Consider the following 22219-nt stretch of genomic DNA (forward strand, 5'->3'; position numbering starts at 1 on the left):
TGGGGGTTGTGCGTCAAAAAATGGTGCACGTCAGCTCTGAGTCAAAAATCATGCCTCAAACTGGACTTGCGCCATTTTTTGATACACAACCCCCATTGAAATGACTCCTGTTTTAGCAAAGACAGGAGTCATGCCTCCTTGCCCAGTGGCCGTGCCCAGGGGACTGCTGTCCCCTGGGCATGGTCATTGGGCACAGTGGCATGTAGGTGGGCCCAAATAAGGCTTACTTACCTGTACTGACCTGGGATGGGTTCCCCCATCCATGGGTGTCCTCCAGGGGTGGGCGAGGGTGGCAGGGGGTGTCCCTGGGGGCAGGGAAGGACACCTCTAGACTCCTTCTGAGCCCACAGGTTCCTTAACGCCTGCCCTGACCCAGGTGTTAAAAAACAGCGCACATCATGCTGGAGTATAAATAAGGCGCACAGGCCTTAAAGTGATTTTTTGGGCGGGAACGCCTACCTTGCATATCATTAACGCAAGGCAGTTTCCCGCATCAAAAAAATTACGCACACAGTGGAATTTTTACATCGGCGGGGTCGGGCGTCAGAGTTTAAATATGGGGCAAGGTTTGCACCGAATGTGGATCAAAAATTTTTACGCACATTCGGCGCAAACAGAGTATAAATATGCCCCTCAGTGTCTAGGTGTAGATGTTCTATACAATTTGTTATCGCCTGTGAGCTCCAGCTGCAGTGCTTTGTTGTTCCCCCTCCACCTGTGCTACATTATTGTCATCCTCCTCCTCATTGGGACATCTACCAGTTCATCCCAGGGGTTATTAGTCTGAATACTTATGTTATGCAAGATAGAACATACAAGGATCATCTTGCATACCAGGGGTGGTGCCTCCTGTCAGGGCAAGGCACCTGAACCCTGATGTCAGGAGCCCAAATGTCCTCTCCACCACATTTCGTGTCCTTATGTGCCCTTCATTATATGTCCACTCTTCCACCGTTGTTGGGTTGCCAAAAGGAGTCATCACCCATGGCTGGATGATGTAACCTTGGTCGGCTGCAAACAAATGGAAGAACATGTGTCGGTCATGCATATTTTTGATTATGTATGTGCCATGCCAGATGCTAGTTTTAGGTGGAGTGGTGACTCAGACTTGCTTCTGGTATTGTGTGTGTTCCTGTTTGTGAAATAGTTGCATTAGTGGGGAAACATCCTGAACAACGAGGTCTAAACCACTACTTGCCTGAACCACTACTGCGAAACAACTAAAAAGTCTTGACAACGAAGTACTGAACAAATACTGTCTAAACAAAGATTTTGCCTGAATAACGATTGCCTGAACAACTAATTTTAAGGTAAGTTTTTATTTTCTTTCTATGGGTTACCATGTGGCACTATGCATGTAGTGCGACACTTTGTGGCAGATTATGCCTGTGCCAGCCATCATGTCTACAAGGGTAAGATTCCCACAATTGGAGGAGTTGCAAAATTGGTGCAGAGGAATCTCAAAGGTCCCTAGACATGATTTATTACAGACACTTTCAACACCTGCACAGAGCAGGCATTAGGAGGGGGCAGACTATAGTCTTGAATTGGTCCCTATGTTTGGTGCATGAAAGGTCACGTAGGTTCTCAATACTCCTACAGACTCCTACTATGGCATCCATTATCTTGACAGTATTGCACCTACTCTGCTCCATGGTGTGCCGTTTCTTGTATCTGGCGCACACATGGTGGTGTTAGAGGGGCGTTAAGGGGCGCAAGTAAAGTGGTGCTGGACTAGGTGGTTCGCCACTTTTCATTAATCTACCTTCTTTCATGGCTGGTGATGTTGTATTTCTATGTGTGTAGCACAATACATCAGATAGGTGAAGGTGCACACAACAGGTACGTCTGGCATGTTTAGGTGATATGCAGTTGGTAATGGCAACACTTGGATGGCATTTGATATTGATGCCACAAGAAATTTGGACAGCAGGACAAATGTGGGGCTGTGCCTATATGTGACTTTCTTTACATTGACATGGCCAATGTCATTCACATAGCTGAGCTACTCATTGTTAGGTGTTATGTGTGTGGGATCTGTATTTAATTGTCAACCGGTGGACACTTGTAGTGGTTTGGGCCCATCTTCGGTATGCTCCATCTGTCCTTCACAGGGTGTATCAGTCAGGTTGTGGCTCTATAATGTGGATATGGGTGTATGTGTGTGATGTGCAATGAATGATGTGTAGTGTGGCACATGGCATATGTGTTGTTGTCTGTACATCTGTGTTCCCCTGTCCATGTGTGTTTAGTGTGGTGTATGTATTGTTTGTCCTGCAAGATTGGTATGTTGTCTATGTAATGATTGGTATGGTGGCTTACCTAAGAGTAGCCCATTGCTATATTGCCCATCCTGGAACCGCTCCTGGATGGTGGAATGCCGGAATATGTAGGCATCATGGACGTTGCCCAGGTTATTTTGCTAGGATGTTTTTGAGGAGGCCACAGTGATCCACAGTGGTGTGCACATTGATTGAATGGGTGTGTTTGTGGTTCCTGTAGAGGTGTTCCGTTGCAGCAGGTGGCACAATTTGGACATGGGTGCAGTCCATTGAACCTAACACATGGGGGATCCCAGCAATTTGGTAGAAACCTTGCTTGGTCTCCTGCTGCAGTTGCTGGGTGTTGGGGAAGCAGATGAGGTGAGGTGTGAGGCACATGATTGCATCCAGAACCTTTGATAGGAAGGCTGAGAAGGATGGCTGGGCCTGCCACTTGTGCGCCCGTTGTCTAGAATGATCCTGATATCAGTATATGGATGTAGGGGGCTGGCCTGGCTTATAGTGGGTACCTTGTGGTACTTACGCTTTGTGCCAGGTCCAGTTATCCCTTATTAGTAGAATAGAGGTGTTCTAGCAGCTTAGGCTGAAAGAGGTAGCTATGGCAGAGCAGCGTAGGCTGAACTAGGAGACATGCAAAGCTCCTACTATACCACTTATATCATATAGCACTTTATCATAAGAAACTCACAATACTCAGAGTTAATAAAAATAAAGGTACTTTATTTTAGTGACAATGTGCCAAAACTATCTCAGAGGATATACTCCCTTAGGAGGTCAGTAATGTACACAAAATATATAGACACAAACCAAAATCAGGTAAGTAACAGTTAGAAAAGTAGTGCAAACAATGTAGAACACAATAGAATTGGGAGAACTAGGTCTAGGGGCAACACAAACCATACACTCCAAAAGTGGAATGCTAACCACAAATGGACCTCAGGCCTAGTGTAGTGTGTAGAGGGTCGCTGGGAGTGTAAGAAAACACTAAGGGTGTCCAAGATACCCCACCCCAAGACCCTGAAATGTAGGAGTAAAGTTACCCTACTACCCCAAAAAGACAGTAAAGCGAGATAGGGGATTCTCCAAGGACAGCAACTGACTGCAAAACATTGAATACGGATTCCTGGACCTGAGGACCTGTAAAGGAAGATGACCAAGTCCAAGAGTCACGCAAGTGTCAAGGGGGGGCAGGAGCCCACTAAACCCCAGATGAAGGTGCAAAAGGGCTGCCTCTGGGTGGAAGAAGCCAAAGATTCTGCAACAACGGAAGGTGCCTGGAACTTCGCCTTTGGTCAGAAGATGTCCCACGGCGTACTGGAGGATGCCGAGTTGTTTTCATGCACAAAGACCACAAATAAGCCTTGCTAGCTGCAAGAGTTGCAGTTGAGGATTTTGGGTGCTGCTAGGGCCCAGGAAGGACCAGGAGGTCACCCCTTGGAGGAGGAGACAGAGGGGGTGCTCAGCAATACAGAAAGCTCATGCAGAAGCAGGCAGCACCCGCAGAAGTACCTGAACAGGCACTTAGAAGATCTGAGGACAGCAGTCAACTCAGAGTCACAAAGGAGGGTCCCACGATATCGAAGTCCAACTCAGCGAGTTGGGCAAAGTAGGACGGAGTGCTGGGGACCTTGGCTAGGCTATGCATGAAGAAAGTCTTGCAAAAGTGCACAGAAGCCCAAGCAGCTGCAGTTCATGCAGTACAAAGGATTACTGTCTGGCGTGGGGAGGCAAGGACTTACCTCCACCAAATTTGGACAGACGGGCCACTGGACTGTCGAAGACACTTGGACCCAGCTCCTGTGTTCCAGGGACCACGCTCGTCAGGATGAGAGGGGACCCAGAGGACCGGTGATGCAGAAGTTTGGTGCCTGCGTTGGCAGGGGGAAGATTCCGTCGACCCACAGGAGATTTCTTATTGGCTTCCAGTGCAGGGTGAAGGCAGACAGCCCTCAGAGCATGCACCACCAGGAAACAGTCAAGAAAGCCGGCAGGATGAGGTGCTACAATCTTGCTGGTAGTCTTCTTGCTACCTTGTTGAGGTTATGCAAGTGTCCTGGAGCAGTCAGCGGTCGATCCTTGGCAGAAGTGAAGAGGGATGTGCAGAGGAACTCTGGTGAGCTCTTGCATTCGTTATCTGGTGAGATACCCACATGAGAGACCCTAAATAGCCCACAGAGGAGGATTGGCTACAGAGAAAGGTAAGCACCTATCAGGAGGGGTCTCTGACGTCACCTGCTGGCACTGGCCACTCAGAGCTGTCCATTGTGTCCTCACACCTCTGCATGCAAGATGGCAGAGGTCTGAGAAACAGTGGAGGAGTTCTGGGCACCTCCCCTGGGAGGTGCTTGTCAGGGGAGTGGTCACTCCCCTTTCCTTCGTCCAGTTTCGCGCCAGAGCAGGGCTGGGGGATCCCTGAACCGGTGTAGACTGGCTTATGCAGAGAGGGCCCCATCTGTGCCCTTCAAAGCATTTCCAGAGGCCAGGAGAGGCTACTCCTCCCAGGCCCTTCACACCTATTTCCAAAGGGAGAGGGTGTAACACCCTCTATCAGAGGAAATCCTTTGTTCTGCCTTCCTGGGACCAGGCTGCCCAGGCCCCAGGGGGGGCAGAAACCTGTCTGAGTGGTTGGCAGCTGCAGTAGCTGCAGTGGAGACCCCGGAAAGTTAGTTTGCCAGTACCCTTGCTCTATGCTGGAGACCCGGGGATGCATGGAATTGTCCCCCCAATACCAGAATGGTATTGGGGGGACAATTCCATGATCCTAGACATGCTAATTGGCCATGTTCAGAGTTACCATTATGACGCTACATATAGGTATTGACCTATATGTAGTGCACAGGTGTAATGGTATCCCTGCACTTACAAAGTCCGGGGAATTTGCCCTGAACAATGTGGGGGAACCTTGGCTAGTGCCAGGGTGCCCACACACTAAGTAACTTTGCACCTAACCTTCACCAAGTGAGGTTTAGACATATAGGTGACTTATAAGTTACTTAAGTGCAGTGTAAAATGGCTGTGAAATAATGTGGACGTTATTTCACTCAGGCTGCAGTGGCAATCCTGTGTAAGAATTGTTTGAGCTCCCTATGGGTGGCAAAATAAATGCTGCAGCCCATAGGGATCTCCTGGAACCCCAATATCCTGGGTACTGGAATTATAAGGGTGATGCAGTGTGCCAATGAGAACTGGTAAAATTAGTCACTAGCCTGCAATGACAATTTTAAAAGCAGAGAGAGCATAAACACTGAGGTTCTGGTTAGCAGAGCCTTAGTGATACAGTTAGGCACCACACAGGGAACACATACAGGGCATACTTTATGAGCACTGGGGTCCTGACTATCAGGATCCCAGTGACACATAGGCAAAAACAAACATACATACAGTAAAAATGGGGGTAACATGCCAGGCAAGATGGTACTTTCCTACAATGGAGGACAGCCAGGAGTTTGGTCATGGGTGGAATAGTTGGTGGAGTTTCCACCCTTGCAGTGATGTCTGGAGCAATGTGGTGCAGCAGGTGTACAATTGACTCCTGCTTTAGATGGTCGGTTCTGATGACATCTTATTCACTGAGGGCAAGGTTTGGTTGCGCGCTGTTGAAATGTTCCGCCTTCTGCGCTGCCATTGTGGCTGCTGTGGTGGTGTTTGGGGATGCTGTGGTGGTGCTGGAGGGACCTGTTGTTGCTATTGTCAGCAGCACGTGCCAAGCTGGAGCATTAACAGTTCCAGGAGGTTACCAATGCTCATTCTGTGTGTTTTCCTTAAGTAGTAGTATATGGGCCTCATTTTAACCCCTGGTCTGACCAGGCATTAAAATTTGATGCTAATCGGACTTTGTGTCATTTTTTAGTACTGGTTCCTTAATGTACGTTGTTTTAGCCTTGGGCTGTAAATATGGTGCTGGAGTGCTAGCATAATTTTTTGGAAGGGAACTTTCATATTATTTTCACAAAACAGCGCAAGGTGGGGTGGTGCTCCCAAAAAATGACGCTAACTCTGAATTTTGACGCTAGACAGGTCTAGCAACAAAACAGAAATATGGCGCTAGGTTCGCACCGCTTTTGCAAATAAAAATGGCGCAAAGGTGGCGCCAACTTTTTCTTAAATATGGTTTTATTTGTGGGGTCTATACCATAAACTTGCCTCAGAAACTGCTATATACTAGCCTCTTCTGTCTCCCTCGTCTGCCATTACCTGTGCTCTTCCGGTTATTACTGTTTGTTTACTTGTCCTTAACAAAGACATTCAGTCACCAACATGAGAATATGCAACAAGCCATTCTCTAACTGAGGAACCATTTAAAAAAAAAAAAATCCTAGCTAGACCTTGCTTTGCTCACTGTAGAAAACTCTAATGTCGTTTGGAACTCTGTGCTAAATACAGCTGATGGTGTGGAAAGGTAAGAAAGTATTTTCACTGTACAAATGAGGCACATTCATTAACTGTGATCTTGATCTAAGTCTTACAGTCATTTATTTCAACAGTTCAATCACAGTGCAGCATGTTTTGTTCCACAGTAAAAACAAAGAGGAGTACTTTGCAAACAAAAAATGTTTATTAACACAATAATAAAGTTCAAACTCAAATTAGTAAAATCAATCATGAATCAATAATCACCTGAGCACAACATAGTCGTAAACCAGCCAGGCAAGTCAAATAAGCAGTACAAATTTAGTTATTTAAAGGCAGAAGTTAATGACATGAAGATTCAGTTCTCCTTAAGGGAAAAACCCTATGCTAATCTAAAGAGGCAGTTAAAGTCAGGAAATTAATGAGCAACAGGTGTCAGTGGGAAGGAACCTCAAATAGAACCAAATGAAGGTTACATGCACTGCTAATTACCCCACACATTATGGCACTCAGGATATCTTTAATAACATAATTGACAATATCAATGTAATATTTGCAGTCAAATGTTTTTTAAGTGAGTTTCTATGTTTTTTTCATTATAGTTATTATATATAAAACTACATTTATAATAACTATAATGAAAAAAAAACATAGAAATTCACTTAAAAAACAAAGGTTACAGGAAGGTTATAGTAAGGCTCACATTTTAAACATACTAAACCATATAAATTCACCTTAAGTAACTATACCTCATGCCCTAAGGTAACTATAACTTTCTCCCCTGCCATGCACAGTTTGTTCATCAACAATGTTACTGCAAATATTACATTGATATTATCTATGATGTTATCAAAGATATCCTAAGTGCCATAATGTGTGGGGTAATTAGCAGTGCATGGCAAGGCTGCAAGTTAACATCCCTGTAACCATTGTTCTTTTAGGTGAATTTCAATTTTTTTTTACGTAAAGCAATTTTCATTACTATACGTTTATCCAACCACCACCACGCATGGCTGGCCTGCAGACAGGCCCTGCGGCCGACCCCTATAACTACCCAACCCCACATTGCGCACAGCCTTCAGCGGTCTGCTGTGGAGAATGACTGCAGGGACTAGCCTGCGGCCTGGCCCTGCGGCTAACCCCTATAACCACCCAGCCATGTACAGTGAGGCTGCAGGGCTTTCCCTCGCATACATTTTGCCTGGTGCAGGCATAATGTGTCACAAGGGGTTACAAAGTGGCATAATGCATGCATTAAGCCACTTTGTAATTATGGCGTGGCGTTTTTTGGCTCCCAACGCCACATTAGCATCACAAAAAATGACGCTAATGTGCCATTGGAATGGCACTAGGTCCTCTTAAATCTGGTTCTTAATTTTTTTTGGGGGGCTACCTGGCCCCTCCCCAGGCCGGTCAAGGCCCCAGGGACCTCATCTCCCTGGGCCTGGCCATGTGACCTGGGTGTTCCCTTGGGCACCCAGTGACAATGTTGAGAACTGCCAGGGAAGCCTGAAGGCATCTCTGCAGGTAGGGAAGCAGAGGGAAACCTCCACTCACAGTGAGGGAGACCTGTTTGACAACTCTCCCTCAGAGTGAGTGGAGCATTTGCTCTGACTTGTTGTGAGCTGTCAAAGCTCCTACCAAGTCACAACAAACAGCTATGTCCTGGGGTGGGCACCCCGGGACATAGCAGGAGCCGCCACTGTGGGTGTCAGTCCCCAGGGCCATTATTGCCTCCAAGAGGGCTGCATGGCCCCCCTCCAAAGAGCATTGCCCCAGAGAGTTGATGGTTCCCAGAGCTCAGGGGACCAAAACAGACCCCCTTCACTCTTCAGTGGTAGCCCCAGGGAGGTGGTGGTTCCCCTGGGGCCTGAAGCCGAGTCCTAACATGGCTGCAAACCTTGTTGAATTGTTGGCTGCCAATCAGATCTCAACACGAGATTGGGGGGGCTCGCAAAGCCTTCATATCCCCATATATACGAATTTAGGTTTTCTTAAATTTCTCTAAAACTACTGAATGGATTTACACCAAATAACAAAAAGTGCACTTTCTGGACCAAAAGCTACCTTTCTGCAAAATGTGCCTTAACTCCTTCCAATGGTTCAGGCACTATCACTGTTCAAAATCCCCATGAAAAAATGACTGAGGAAAATGTGTTTGGTGACCCTTTTTCTCAGACCCCACTTGACGAATCACCCTGAAACTTTTCAGACAGCAACTGATGTGAGTGTCATATTTTTTGAGGAATATTTTGTGAAGATTCATCAAACTGCACTAAAGTTATTAGCAAAACAAAAAACACTTTGTGTATCGAAACTAGGTCCTATCTATAACTGCCTACTGGTGACCGCAATAAGTGTTGATAATATATATATATATATATATATATATATATATATATATATATATATATATATATATATATATATATATATATGTATATATATTCACCTAAAAAAAACAAAGGTTACAGAGTCTATATAGTTAGGCTCACATTATAAACATACAAAACCATAGAAATTTGCCTGTTATCGTTATTTCAAGTAACTATACCTCGCATCACATACACAGTACTACCATGCACAGTATTCTCATCAAGAATTGTACTGAAAATGTTGCAGTGATTTTATCAATGATGTTGTAAAACATGTCATCAATGCTGTACTATCTGGGCTAATTAACAGTGCATGGCAAAGGTGCGAGATACAGTTACCTTAGGGCCTTCATCACGCATAAGAAATTTGGATGATTAGTACTTTACAGAAGCTGACTTTCAACTTGGGTACCTGCTTTGTTTAGATCTGTAAATGCTTAACCTCTTCGCTGCCAGGCCTTCTCCCCTCCTGTGCTGAGCCATTTTTTTGGCTATTTGGGGCAGTTTGCACTTAGGCCCTCAGAACTTTTTGTCCACATAAGCTATCCATGCCAAATTTGAGTCCTTCTTTTCCAACATCCTCAGGATTCTAGAGTTACCCAGAGTTTATGGGTTCCCCTGGAGGAGACTATGAAATTAGTCAAAATACATTAAAAAAATTGTTTTTTTCCAAATAAATGGGAAAAAGGACTGCAGAAGAAGGCTTGTGTTTTTTCCCCTGAAAATGGCATCAACAAAGGGTTTGCGGTGCTAAAATCACCGTCTTCCAATCTTTCAGGAACAGGCAGACTTGAATCCGTAAACCCCTTTTTTTCAACACAATTTTGGCATTTTACTGGACATATCCAATTGTTACTATTTTTTGTGCTGTCAGCCTCTGTCCAGTTAGTGACAGTTAGTGACAGAAATGGGTGTGAAACCAATGCTGGATCCCAGAAAGCTAAACATTTCTGAAAAGTATACACAATTTTGAATAATTTGTGTAGATCCTATAAGGTTTTCCTGCAGAAAATAACAGCTGAAATTAAAAAAAATGAAATTGAGGTAAAAAAACAGGCATTTTTCTCCATGTTTTACTCTGTAACTTTTCCTTGCAATGTCATATGTTTGAAAGCAATATACCATTTCATCTGCAAGACTCTTCTAGTTGTGGGGATATATAGTGCTTGTAGGTTCATCAAGAACCCTAGGAACCCAGCGCCAATAAATGAGCTGCACCTTCCAATGGGTTTTCATTCAATACTGGGTATACAGCAAATCATTTGCTGAAATATAAAGAGTGAAAAATAGGTATCAAGAAAAGCTTTGTATTTCCAGAATGGGCACAAGATAAGGTGTAGCGAAGCAGTGGTTACTTGCACATCTCTGAATTCTGGGGTGCCCATACTAGCATGTGAATTGAAACGCATTTCTCAAATAGACGTTATTTTTTACACACTGTCTTACATTTGGAAGGAAAAATTGTAGAGAAAGACAAGGGACAATAACACTTGTTTTGCTATTCTGTGTTTCCCCAAGTCTCTCGATCAAAAAGGTACGCAGCATGGACACATCACATTTTTACATTGAAATCTGAATATTTTTGGCAAAGTGTCTAGCTGTGGATTTTGGCCTCTAGCTCAGCCGGCACCTAGGGAAACCTACCAAACCTGTGCATTTTTTAAAACTAGACACCTAGGGGAATCCAAGATCGGGTGACTTGTGGGGCTCTCACCAGGTTCTGTTACCCAGAATCCTTTTGCAAACCTCAGAATTTGGCCCAGAAAACACTTTTCCCCCATATTTCGGTGCCAAAAGTTCTGGAATCTGAGAGGAGCCATGAATTTCCTTCCACCCAGCATTTCCCCAAGTCTCCCCATAACAATGGTACCACCCTTGTGTGGGTAGGCCTAGTGCTCATGACAGGAAATGCCCCAAAACACAACACAGACACATCACATTTTCCCAAAGAAAACAGATCTGTTTTTTGTAAAGTGCCAAGCTGTAGATTTTGTTCTCTAGGTCAGCTGGCACCTAATGAAACCTACCAAACCTGTGCATTTTTCAAAACTAGACACCTAGGGGAATCCAGGATGGGATAACTTTATGGGTCTCTCACCAGGTTCTGTTACCCAGAATCCTTTGTTAACCTCAACATTTCTAACTTTTTCCTCACATTTTGGTGACAGAAAGTTCTGGAATCTGAGAGGAGCCACAAATTTCCTTCCACTGAACGTTCCCCCAAGTCTCTCAATAAAAATAATACCTCACTTGTGTGGGTAGGCCTAGTGCACGCTAAAGGAAATGCCCCAAAAGACTATCTGGACACATTAGAATTATCAAATAGAAAACTACCTATTTTTGCGGGTGGGACACCTGCTTTTTTGGTCCTGCGCTCAGCAGTCATACAGGTAAACCTACCAAACACAGACATTTCTGAAAACTAGACACCCGAGGGAATCCAGGGAGGTGTGACTTGCGTGGATCCCCCAGTGTTTTCTATCCCAGAAACCTCAGCAAACCTCAAATTTAGCTAAAAAATCACATTTTCCCACATTTCTGTGTGGGATCACTGCACCGGGACGAATTTCCTACCACCCAACGTTCCCCCCAGTCTCACGATAAAAATGATACCTTACTTGTGTAGGTGGGCCAAGTGTCTGTGACAGGGAAGAGCCAAAAACATGTTGAAATTGAGGAAGAACCAAAGCGGGTCCAAAAGGGCAGTTTGAAAAAAACAAAAAATTTTAGGCTGACAAGTGGGGCAGAACTTTTATTGGTATAGATGAGACAATTCTGGGTGGTAGGAATTTTGTGGATTCCTCCAGATTGCAGAAGGTTCTATCAAAACAATTTAGAAACAATGTGTGATTTCTAGCAAAGTGGGAGGTTTGCAGGGCATTGTGGGTAAGAAAATGATGCGAGCTGCATTGGAAGCACACCACCCTGGACTCACCCAGATGTTTAGTTTTCAGATGTGTCTAGGTCTTGTGGATTTTTCTACATGGCAGCGTCCCAAAGTCTAAAAAGTGCAGCCCTCACCATTCCAAGTGGGACGATTTTGAGAGTTAGCCAAGCTCTCATGGCCCAAATGTAAAACCAAAACCCAAAATAATCAAATGTCCTCTTGCTTGCCATGGGATAAGATGTTTTAGTGTGCGGGGAGAGGTGAAAAGTTGTTACCCCCTTCAGTTGGGGTGGGGGCATAACCATGCCCATACTGGTTGGTAGCCACCACCACACTATTTTTTTTTTATTCCCTGACATCTAGTAGAATTTCTGCCCCCCTGGGGTGTGAAGCTGAGGTAATTGCCCCATCTGCCCACATGCATGGGCAGAACAACTTCGGACCCATTTATTTGGGGTGGGGGTATAGCCATACCCCCACCCCTCTTTTTTTGAAAAAACAAATTTTCCTTGGTCTCTGGTGGGCTTTTTGCCACCATTGGGGGCAACTGGGCCTTCCAAAAATAGGCTGATCAGATATGGCCAACAGTAATGTGCCCCCATGGGGAGCGACACTTGCCCATTCCAAGCCCCCCAAACAAAACACACAAATACACACACACCAATCCCTGGTGCATAACTGGTTTCTGCCCCCCTGGGGGCAGATTGGCCTATTAGAAATAGGCTGATCTGCCACCAAGGGGGCAGACATGCCCTAAAAACAATTTGCCCCCCACCCCCTGGGCAGCGACCCTTGCCTGAGGGGTCACTTTCGTTATCAATATAAATACATTTAAAAACCATCCCTGGAGCCTAATGGCTTCTGCCCTCCCAGCGGGCAAATCGGCCTAATTAATATAGACTGACCTGCCCCAGGGGGGGCAGAAAAGGCTTAATAAAAAATTTCCCCCCTGGAGAGCGACCCTTGCTTAAGGGGTCACCCCCCTTAAAAAAATTAAAAAATCCCTGGTGTCCAGTGGGTTCTGCCCCCCCTGAGGGCAGATCAGCCTAATTAATATAGGCCTATCTGCCCCTGGGGGGCAGAAAAGGCCTAATAACAAAATTGCACCTCTGGGAGCGACCCTTGCCTAAGGGGTCGCTCCCCTTATCAATATAAATCATTAAAAAAAACATCGCTGGTGTCTAGTGGCTCCTGTCCCCCGGGGCAGATCGCCCTAATTAATATAGGCCGATCTGCCCCCGGGGGGGGGGCGGCAGAAAAGGCCTAATAAAAAAATTGCCCCCCTGGGAGCGACCCTTGTCTAAGGGGTCGTTCCCCTTATCCATATACTAAAAAAAAAAAAAATAATCCCTGGTGCTTAATGGCTTCTGTCCCCCCTGGCGGCAGATCAGACTAATTAATATAGGCCGATCTGCCCCCGGGGGCATAAATGGCCTTATAAAACGATTGCCCCCCTGGGTGAAGGACCCTTGCCGCTCCCCTTCTTTGTTTATTATGGTAAACAAACATCCTTGGTGTCTAGTGGGCATTCCTGCAGCATGATCGTATAGCGATCGTGTTGCAGGAATGCTCAGAGAGACATGAAAAGGGAAGGGAAAGCCTTTCCTAAGCCTTTCCTTCCCTTTTCATGCCTCTCTGCCTCCCCTTCCCCCGTACCTAGGAGAAACTAATCTGTTTCTCCTTGGTCGCACTGGAAGCCACAGGAGTTGACCTCTGATGAGGTCAGCGCACGATCGCGTGCTGTTGTCATCGGACGTCACTTGAGGGGAGTTAGTGGGGCCGGGGTAGAAGGGGAAGCGATTCCCCTTCCAGCCCCGCCATGGGGGTTGAAGGGGAAGCCCACGAGCTCCGGTGTCGGGATGTAATAGTTACGTCCTCGGCACAGGAGCACTGTGCCACGGGACGTAACCATTACGTCCGCGGCACAGAACCAGTTAACGTGATATTTTGTTTATATGAAATTAGCATTGTGCCAGAATGAATCCTGCCCTGTGTATTTATCCAAGAAGAGGCCATCATTTTGTGCAGAATGTCTACCCAACATATAAATGTATAGAGCATCCCCTACACTACAGCTGTCTTATGTCTCCAGTGACCTTGTGTGTCTGGAACTTTGACAACGGGATTGTTCCTCCAGTCTTTCCATCAGATAAGTTTACAACTGCAGAGAAAACACAGTTGGATGATTTGTACTTTACAGTAAGTGATTCTTTGTTAATGGAAGGGATTGTGGTGGGAGCCTCAAGGTCCCCCCCAGTCCCAGCTGCTACCTGCCTCCTGCAGGAACCAACTTTGCTCCTGCATGCAGGGAGCTGCTGTAAATGGTCGGTCAGAGCTGTCATAACTTCCGCCAAGCAAAAGCAAACAACCACCTCCCAAAGGTGGCCACCTCAGGACGTAGCAGGAGCCAGCCGTGGGGAGTGGCAGTCCCCCGGGCCATAAAAGGCTCCATGCAGCTTAGTAATATGCTTAAATTCAGCGGGTCGCCACATCTGATCTGAGGTCAAGAGGGTGTGAAACCGTCGAGAGGTAAACGAGTGGGGTCCGTGCAGTCCGCAGGGAGGATTCAACAGCCTCAATCTTGTTTTTGTGTCATGATGAATTCTTTGATATGAAATGGATTTCTGGATGTTAATAAACAACAGTAGCTGCATGGATTGCCAGCGTTTGAATTAAATGTGTTGAGATATATCAAATGGGTCCTGTGCTCATTTTTTGAGCACCAACCTCGATAGGCGAGCGTAGGAAGAACAACAGGACTTCTTCTCAGTGATATATATATATATATATATATATATATATACAAAAAAGAAGAGAGAACTCTGGGTGGATACCATAGGTGGAGAGCGGCTCCAGTAAGGAGCACCCTGCAAAACCAGCAACACTCTAGATTTGCTCACCTCATATAATTTATGCATCACTATAACCCTGAATGGGGTTTGTTTTGACTTATACTGGGTGCCCCCTTGTATCTGGACAAAGCTTAACCCCTCTGAAGAGCTCTAATGAGAGCAAAACATGTGTCAGAGTTTGCTTTTACTCATTCCAGGTTGGCTTTGATGGTATTTTACCAGTCCAAAGCTGTAATGCTGTGCCTCGAGTGGTGAATGGCTTTCGAACGGTTTGGCAAGAATGAGACTGTGTCAATCCTGTGCTTAAAGATTTTGCTGTACAAATGGCGAAATACTCTTTTCCTATCTAGCTCAGCGAAGATAGCACAGTGCTGATCCTATGCTTATCAACTTTGCTAGATATACAGACATTTGAGATGAGCAAATCTAGAGTGTTGCAGCGTGCTCCTTAACGGAGCTGCGCTCTACCTAAACTTCTCTCTTCTTTTCTGCATAATTTTTGCGTCACTAACCCTGAAAGGGCTTTGTTTTAAGATATATATATATATATATATATATATATATATATATATATATACATATATATATATATATATATATATATATATATATATATATATATAATAATAATGTGTAAACAATATGTATATGAATGTACAGCCTATGTGTGTTACAAATCATTAATAATAAATAAATGTTGGTGACACCGTCACCACAGCTTAGATATGAAAATTACTCCCTAACTTTCTTCTTTCCTTCGACCCTCCCTCCCTTACTTCCCTTTTACCCACTTCCTTCATTCTTTCCCACCTTCCTTCTTCAGGTATTCCAAATGTACAATTTATATATTTTATAGAGTGAGGACATACTCAACCTGACTGTGAAAACCCACAGCGAAATAACTGCTTTTGGCAATCTATGCTCCCAGCATCAAACCCCCCTCCGCTAGAGAGTCAATGCCCAGACGGATGTTATTTTGTTTCTGCCTTATTTCCTGCAGGTTAAAGCACAACCATTTCTGACATTACATTTTGTACTGTGACAAATGCATTTTACACATTCTGGTCCGAGGTGTTGGCATTTATTTCACTCTGGCATATTTTCATACATATTTAGCAGTACGTTTCCAGACAGCTCTTGCCATAGCTGAAGGCGCCCATGAGAGATATTGACATTTAGGTCAGTAGGCATATTTTTCTTTTTGCAATAAATTCTAACCACAAATTTCCATAAGCCTTGCACCATAATGTTTTCCTTTTTAAGAGCAGACAATAAATCAATTTCTATATCGTTCAGAAGTCTTAATTTACGTATCCATTCTTTAGAAATAGCATTATTACGATATTCATATTTTAAGTAATTTTGTATTTCTATTTAGTCCCTATACCTTAATGAAATATCGTGGCTGGACAGTAGAGAAGATAGCTTTTGTGGTTATGGGAAACGAGTGTGCTAAATTGGCTTGTGAATGACTGCACAACATTTCAGAAAAATTATGCAATAATTATTTGAAATCCTAAAACGAAAACTGGGGTTATATTTTAGTGTGAAATATACCCTTGCATCCATTTGTAGGCGGAGGAAGAATTTTGTGCTAAAAAAATAATGCTAAAAGCACAAGAACCGCATACAGTAGCCATCGCATCTTGGTCGTTCACAATAATTCCATGCACTTATGCTAATTTTTTATGGCAAATGTTAGTACACCACGTGGTGTAACATAAAGGGATTGAACATAACAGACCTAAAACGAAGGGCCAGATGTATCAAACGTTTTTGCATTCGCAAACGGTGCGATTCGCAGAAACGTCCGTTCGCGAATGCAAAAACATGTTTTGCGATGTATGAAGGTCATTCGCAGGCCAAAAATAAGGAATCGCAAAAATTGTGATTTTTTGCGAAGCGACATGGTTTAGCGGGTTGCAATCTGCGTATCACAAATTACGACATGAAATACTGAATCGCTATTTGCATATTGCAAATTGCGAGCCCGATAGCGACTCACAAATACAGATACAGTATTTCGTGTCGCAAATTGCGATACACAGATTTCGACACGCTAAACCATGTTGCAATGCGATGCATCAAAAAATCGCAAATTGCGAATATTCGCAGAATGGCTTTTTGCACATGCAATTTACCACGGATTGAAACCAGGTGGTAACCAGGTGCAACCTATATAAAGAGGCCCAGAATGCCTCAGCCTCTTTTCCACAATGGCTGCTCTCTACGTCATGGCGAGGAGAATGAGGATCTTGGCAGGTTTGAGGAGAGGGAGGAGGAGACAGGAGCGCATTTTCAGAGTGCACATTACCCTTTTTGATCAGACTGAGGAGGACATTTTTGAGAAGTACAGGTTGAGCTCAGCCATGATACTTGACCTGATAGCTGAGCTACAACTCATACTGCAGCGCACAACACACAGGACCAATAGCATTCCCACCCATGTGCAGATATTATGCTTCCTGCACCTACTTGTCTAAGGGAGCTATCAATGGGTCATAGCAGCAGCTGGAGGGGTATCAGAGAGTGACCTCTCCAGATTTTTCAATGCATTTCTAAATGCCATGCTGAGCAGGATACACCAGTACGTCAGATTCCCCAACACCCCACAGGAAATACAGCAGACAATAATAGATTTCTATCAGATAGCACAGTTCCCCCACGTCCTAGGTGCCATAGATGGGACACATTTTGCAATCTGTCCCCCATCGACCACAGAGTATGTGTACCGCAACCGTAAATACCAACATTCAATGAGCATACAGGTGATATGCAACGCCTCCTACATCATAACTGATCTCATGGCCAGGTACCCAGGGAGCACACATGATTCGTACATCTTTCGCCACAGCGGGATTCACACAAGACTGTTAGCTGGGGAATTTGGTGAAGGATATCTACTGGGTAATTTCCAAATTTACAATGTTGCATTGATGGCAGTGTGATGTCACATGGCACAGCTACTCATTATACCCTCTGTTCCTTCCAGGAGACAGTGCCTACGCAGTGCGCACCCACATGATGATGCCCTACCTAAATCTTGCAACACCAGCAGAGCGGAGATACAATTCAGCACACAGGGCAACCCGTAATGTGGTGGAGCACACTTTTGGCCTGCTGGAGAGTCGCTTCCGGTGCATCCACAAAAGTGGAGGGGCACTACAGTACAGCCCGAACACTACCTGTAGAATAGTGGCCACATGTGCGATTTTGCACAATATATCTACCACCAGGGGCATACCTGTAAAAATATCGGAGCCAGACTCAGATGAGGATGATGATCCCATACCACCCTTACAGCCAGCAGACAGGACCAGTGCAGCAGAGTGCAGGCAAAGGCGTGCTGATATCACGCACAACCATTTCAGATGTAAGTTTTGACAACACCACCTAACTGCCATGTATTTCGGTAGTTCGCACCTTTATTACCTTGACTTCAGGTAACACACGTGTCACTAGGACAAAGCAATACACATTAGTCAGACATGACCATTAACAGTGTCACACTATTATCATCATAATTTACTGTATTGCTACATGTGAAGGTAGTCCCCTGTAGCCCTCAATGTCATTTCTTACGACTACGCATTCCACTTGAGTGCACAGTGGCCTCGCCGGCACCTTTTGTATCAGGCTCACAAGCAGTACTGTGTCTGACACTGCGATGCCTAGGATCCATCACGGCCACTGCAAGACTGCTGAGGCTAGATGACTCCTCAGTATCCCCAACTCCCAGTTCGCTGGGTGTAGCACTGCGTGCTATCAGCATAGCATCCAGGACGTTGGTTATTTGCACCAATCCCTGGGCAACATCCCGACTGCTATATGCTGCCTCCACCTGAGCGACCACAGCACGCTGTGATATCAGGGCAGTTGATGTAGCAAGACGATTTACAGATCTGCAAAAGCCATTGAACATTCCCATGAATTGCCATTCGCGTCTGCGGTGGCTAACACGCTCATGTCTGATCTCAGTACAGAGTTCCTCAATGGCATTTGTCAGTCCCTTGGTGTTATCCGCAGCTGTTTGCTGTCCCTCATGCAGCTTGCAGATATTTGCATTCAGACACTCCAACTGCTTGTGCAGCCCCCCCATATTGGCATTGTGTGCCTGCAACTGCCTGTGCATTACCCTCATGTTTTTGCATTGCAGGCGCTGCACCTTGAGCATGGACGCTTCAAGGCCACCAAAGAATGATGGGCCCTCACGTCCATCTGTGTGCTTTGTGCCTGCATTGTGAGGCCTCCTGCGGGGAGTTGAGTGACGCTGGGGCAGGGACTGCTGCCTTCCTGTGGATATGACTTCTGGGGGTGGTGTGTGGCCTTCATCCGGCAAGTCATTGGAGTCCTGGTTAAATCGTGGAGAGGTACCACCCTTGCCCTGCGTCTGATTGGTGCTCTACACAATGACTCGCTGGTGTTAGAGTCAGACAGAGGCTGTGTTTCTGCATCCCCCCACATTGGCACATTCTGCTGCTGCTGGGCCTGAGCCTTCTGCAACGACAATGTGCAGCATGTCATTTATGTATGTATCACCAAATGTGGCACAATGATAATAAATGTACACTTACATCGTATCACTATAACTGTGTGTTTTGTTCTTCTGTGTGTCGGTATACTTAATTGCTATCTATGTGCTATTTTCAGCTCTGGGTTGTGGACTACCACTCCCATAAGGCATTGTTGTGCCGCATGTAAGATGTGGAATGGACTACTTATCACAATGCTTTGCACTACTTGCTATTTCCTAAGGGGCATTTGTACATGCACATATGGGGTTACATATCATTATTGGACTTACCTTTACTGGTCCTGGGTGTGCCGGATGTGTCAATGTCAGTAACCCCACTGACAGCTTCTGGAAGCAGTGTGGTCTCCACCAGGTCTTTCGTGGGGGTGGAGGGTGTCTGGGTGAATGGTCCACCTCCTGTGCTCCTTGCCTCCTTTAGCCTGCTGGCCTCCCTCTCCTCGGTACGGGAACACAGGTCGTACCACCTCTTGCATATCTCTTCCACTGAGCGCTGCACAACCCCCACTGCGGAGATTTTGGTTTGGATGTCAGCCCAAAGTTTCCTCTTCTCACTCTCTGGTACCTGGAGTGAGCTCTTCCCAAAGAGCCGGTCATGGCTCCTGACCACCTCCTCAGTGAGCACCTCCAATTCTTGCTCACTGAATTTCAGCTTCCTCTTCCTCTCTCCCTTCTCCTTCCCATTACCAGCATTGGCCATGTTGGTGTTAGGTCCTAGCTTGCTCACAAACTTGCTCCCTCGGGCTGATCTGTGACTGTCTGACTGCTCCTGTGGGTGTGGTACCTGGAAACAGCTTTGGCTGACTCACTTCCTGCTTGTGATGTCATCAGGCTGTGCCAGGTGACCGTTTTCGCAATTTGCGATTTTCAATTACCGAATCACAATTTTTTTTGCAATTCGGTATTTGGACGTCGCAAATTGCATTCATGAATTTTAAGAAATCTCTATTTCCGACTCGCAATTTTGTTACATCACATTTTGCGTGCCGGAAATAGCGATTTCTTAAAATTCGCTATTAGGGACTCGCAAACGTAATTCTTCATACATCTGGCCCGAAATTACAGAAGATTACAGCTACGCAACGGAAATTTTGTCTGAGACAATTTATGGGGCTATAGTGGAACACTAGGCTGACCCACAAATTGAGGGTACATCCTGGAAAGTGAAAATCTCAAACAGCAGGTTTGAAGTCTGCGCTTTCCCTCGTTTCCCTTCTTGGACTGCCTCAACATTGTGGTCACACCCTCCTTCTTGATTAGGTATGTGCTGGTCTAGTGTTTGCTATTGCTGTTTTAAAAAAAAAAATCCTTAGCTGCCAGCTTTTGACTCTACTTATTTTTTTCTTTATTGCCTCTCATTTTTTTGTACTGTGATTCACACATATTTTTTCTTTTATTTGTGTATTGTGCACTGGCTACTGGCTGCAGCACCTTGACTAGGCTTCTGGCAAAACTACTCATGACAAAGAATAAACCTAATGTAGCAAAATAACCGGCCAATGTATTTCAAGTGGGCAGTGATGTTCTGCCAACTCATGAAGTCCATAAATGTTGATGAAGCTCTAAAGCAGCAAGTCATGCTCTCTCCGAGGAACATGTATATGACTGTCTCGTTCAAAATATAGCTTTCGTGCACTTCCAATTTTTTTCCTGATATCCAGAAAAGCGTTTCATTCATTTACTGTTAATGCCTTCATCTTTAAGGTTCTTTGCTCTCTTGTCTTAGGGTCTGATTTAGAATTAGGTGGACTGGTTACTCCGTTACAAATGTGATGGATATCCGTCACGTTTATGAAGGAGAAACCCTATCTATCCAAACTCTAAATTAGGCCCATGGTTCTCTATGCTTCCCCTTTTAGCTAATGGATCGATTAACCTCAGAGAGAAGGTCTTTTCCATCATGGTTTATCCTCTTTCCTCATTCATTCATTAAGTAGTGACGATTCTTCCTCCGGTGGATCCAGACAAGTTGAAGATTGAGTGTTTTTTTTTCTCATTGTTATCAGCCCAATGCATTATGTGTGTAAGTTGTCCTAGTAATAAAGTACAGCTGACATTATCACTTTCTTTATGACAGATCATTCTTCTTCCATGGAAGTATATATTTTACTTCTGTATCAAATTTGAGAAATGCTTTCATTTAAAACCATATGCTCAGAATGCTTGTATTTCAGTGGCTACCATAGGCTTCATTTGACAAACTCTTGTATTATGTTTCTATGAAAAGCACAAGATTAAGCTTTTTTCTAATTAAAAAGGGAAGTTGGAATGTCTCCAGAGAAAGATTTGGGGATGACAGAGAATCGACAAATCACAAGAGCCCAATCAGGGTTTTTGGTCCTACATGACCACTGATGGTGGCAACATCCATAGAAAATGTACATAGAAGATGATCTCAGAGCCTCACAAATCTTTGCTTGAGAGGGCCTGTCTTCTTTCCTAGCTTCTACACCATCAGAGAACTGAAGCCGGAAGCAATGGCTTAACCTGGGTAATAGAGCACAGAGTCAACCTGAGAGAAATATGTTGACTTATCAGATAGGTACTTTAGCAAATTCCATCTCTGGGAAACTCCCTGACTGAGAGCAGGCAACTTCATGAGTCCCTCGAGTGAAACACTGTACAGCTTTGTAGAGTAAGGTGGGTGTGTCTGCGTACCTGTAAACGGGCACAGAAGAGGGAATAACAAGGAACATGAATGAAGTGAAAAGTCAGAAAAAGCTTTGTAAGCCGGTGGAACATTTGGAGTCTTATACAGGTATTTGAGTCTGGAGTGTGACAATCTGAAGGACTATGTAGTTGAAAAAGTCATCCTCCTACCTCTTGGCGAACTATACACCTTATTACTGTGCTAAATCGGCTTAAAGACACTGGCATTGCTTGGGGATCTGTACATCGTCAATGGAGAGAACTGATTAATACTGGTTCTATATACCCCATTT

This window comes from Pleurodeles waltl, chromosome 9 (assembly GCF_031143425.1).
Source record: "Pleurodeles waltl isolate 20211129_DDA chromosome 9, aPleWal1.hap1.20221129, whole genome shotgun sequence".
In the NCBI taxonomy this organism is placed as follows: Eukaryota; Metazoa; Chordata; class Amphibia; order Caudata; family Salamandridae; genus Pleurodeles; species Pleurodeles waltl.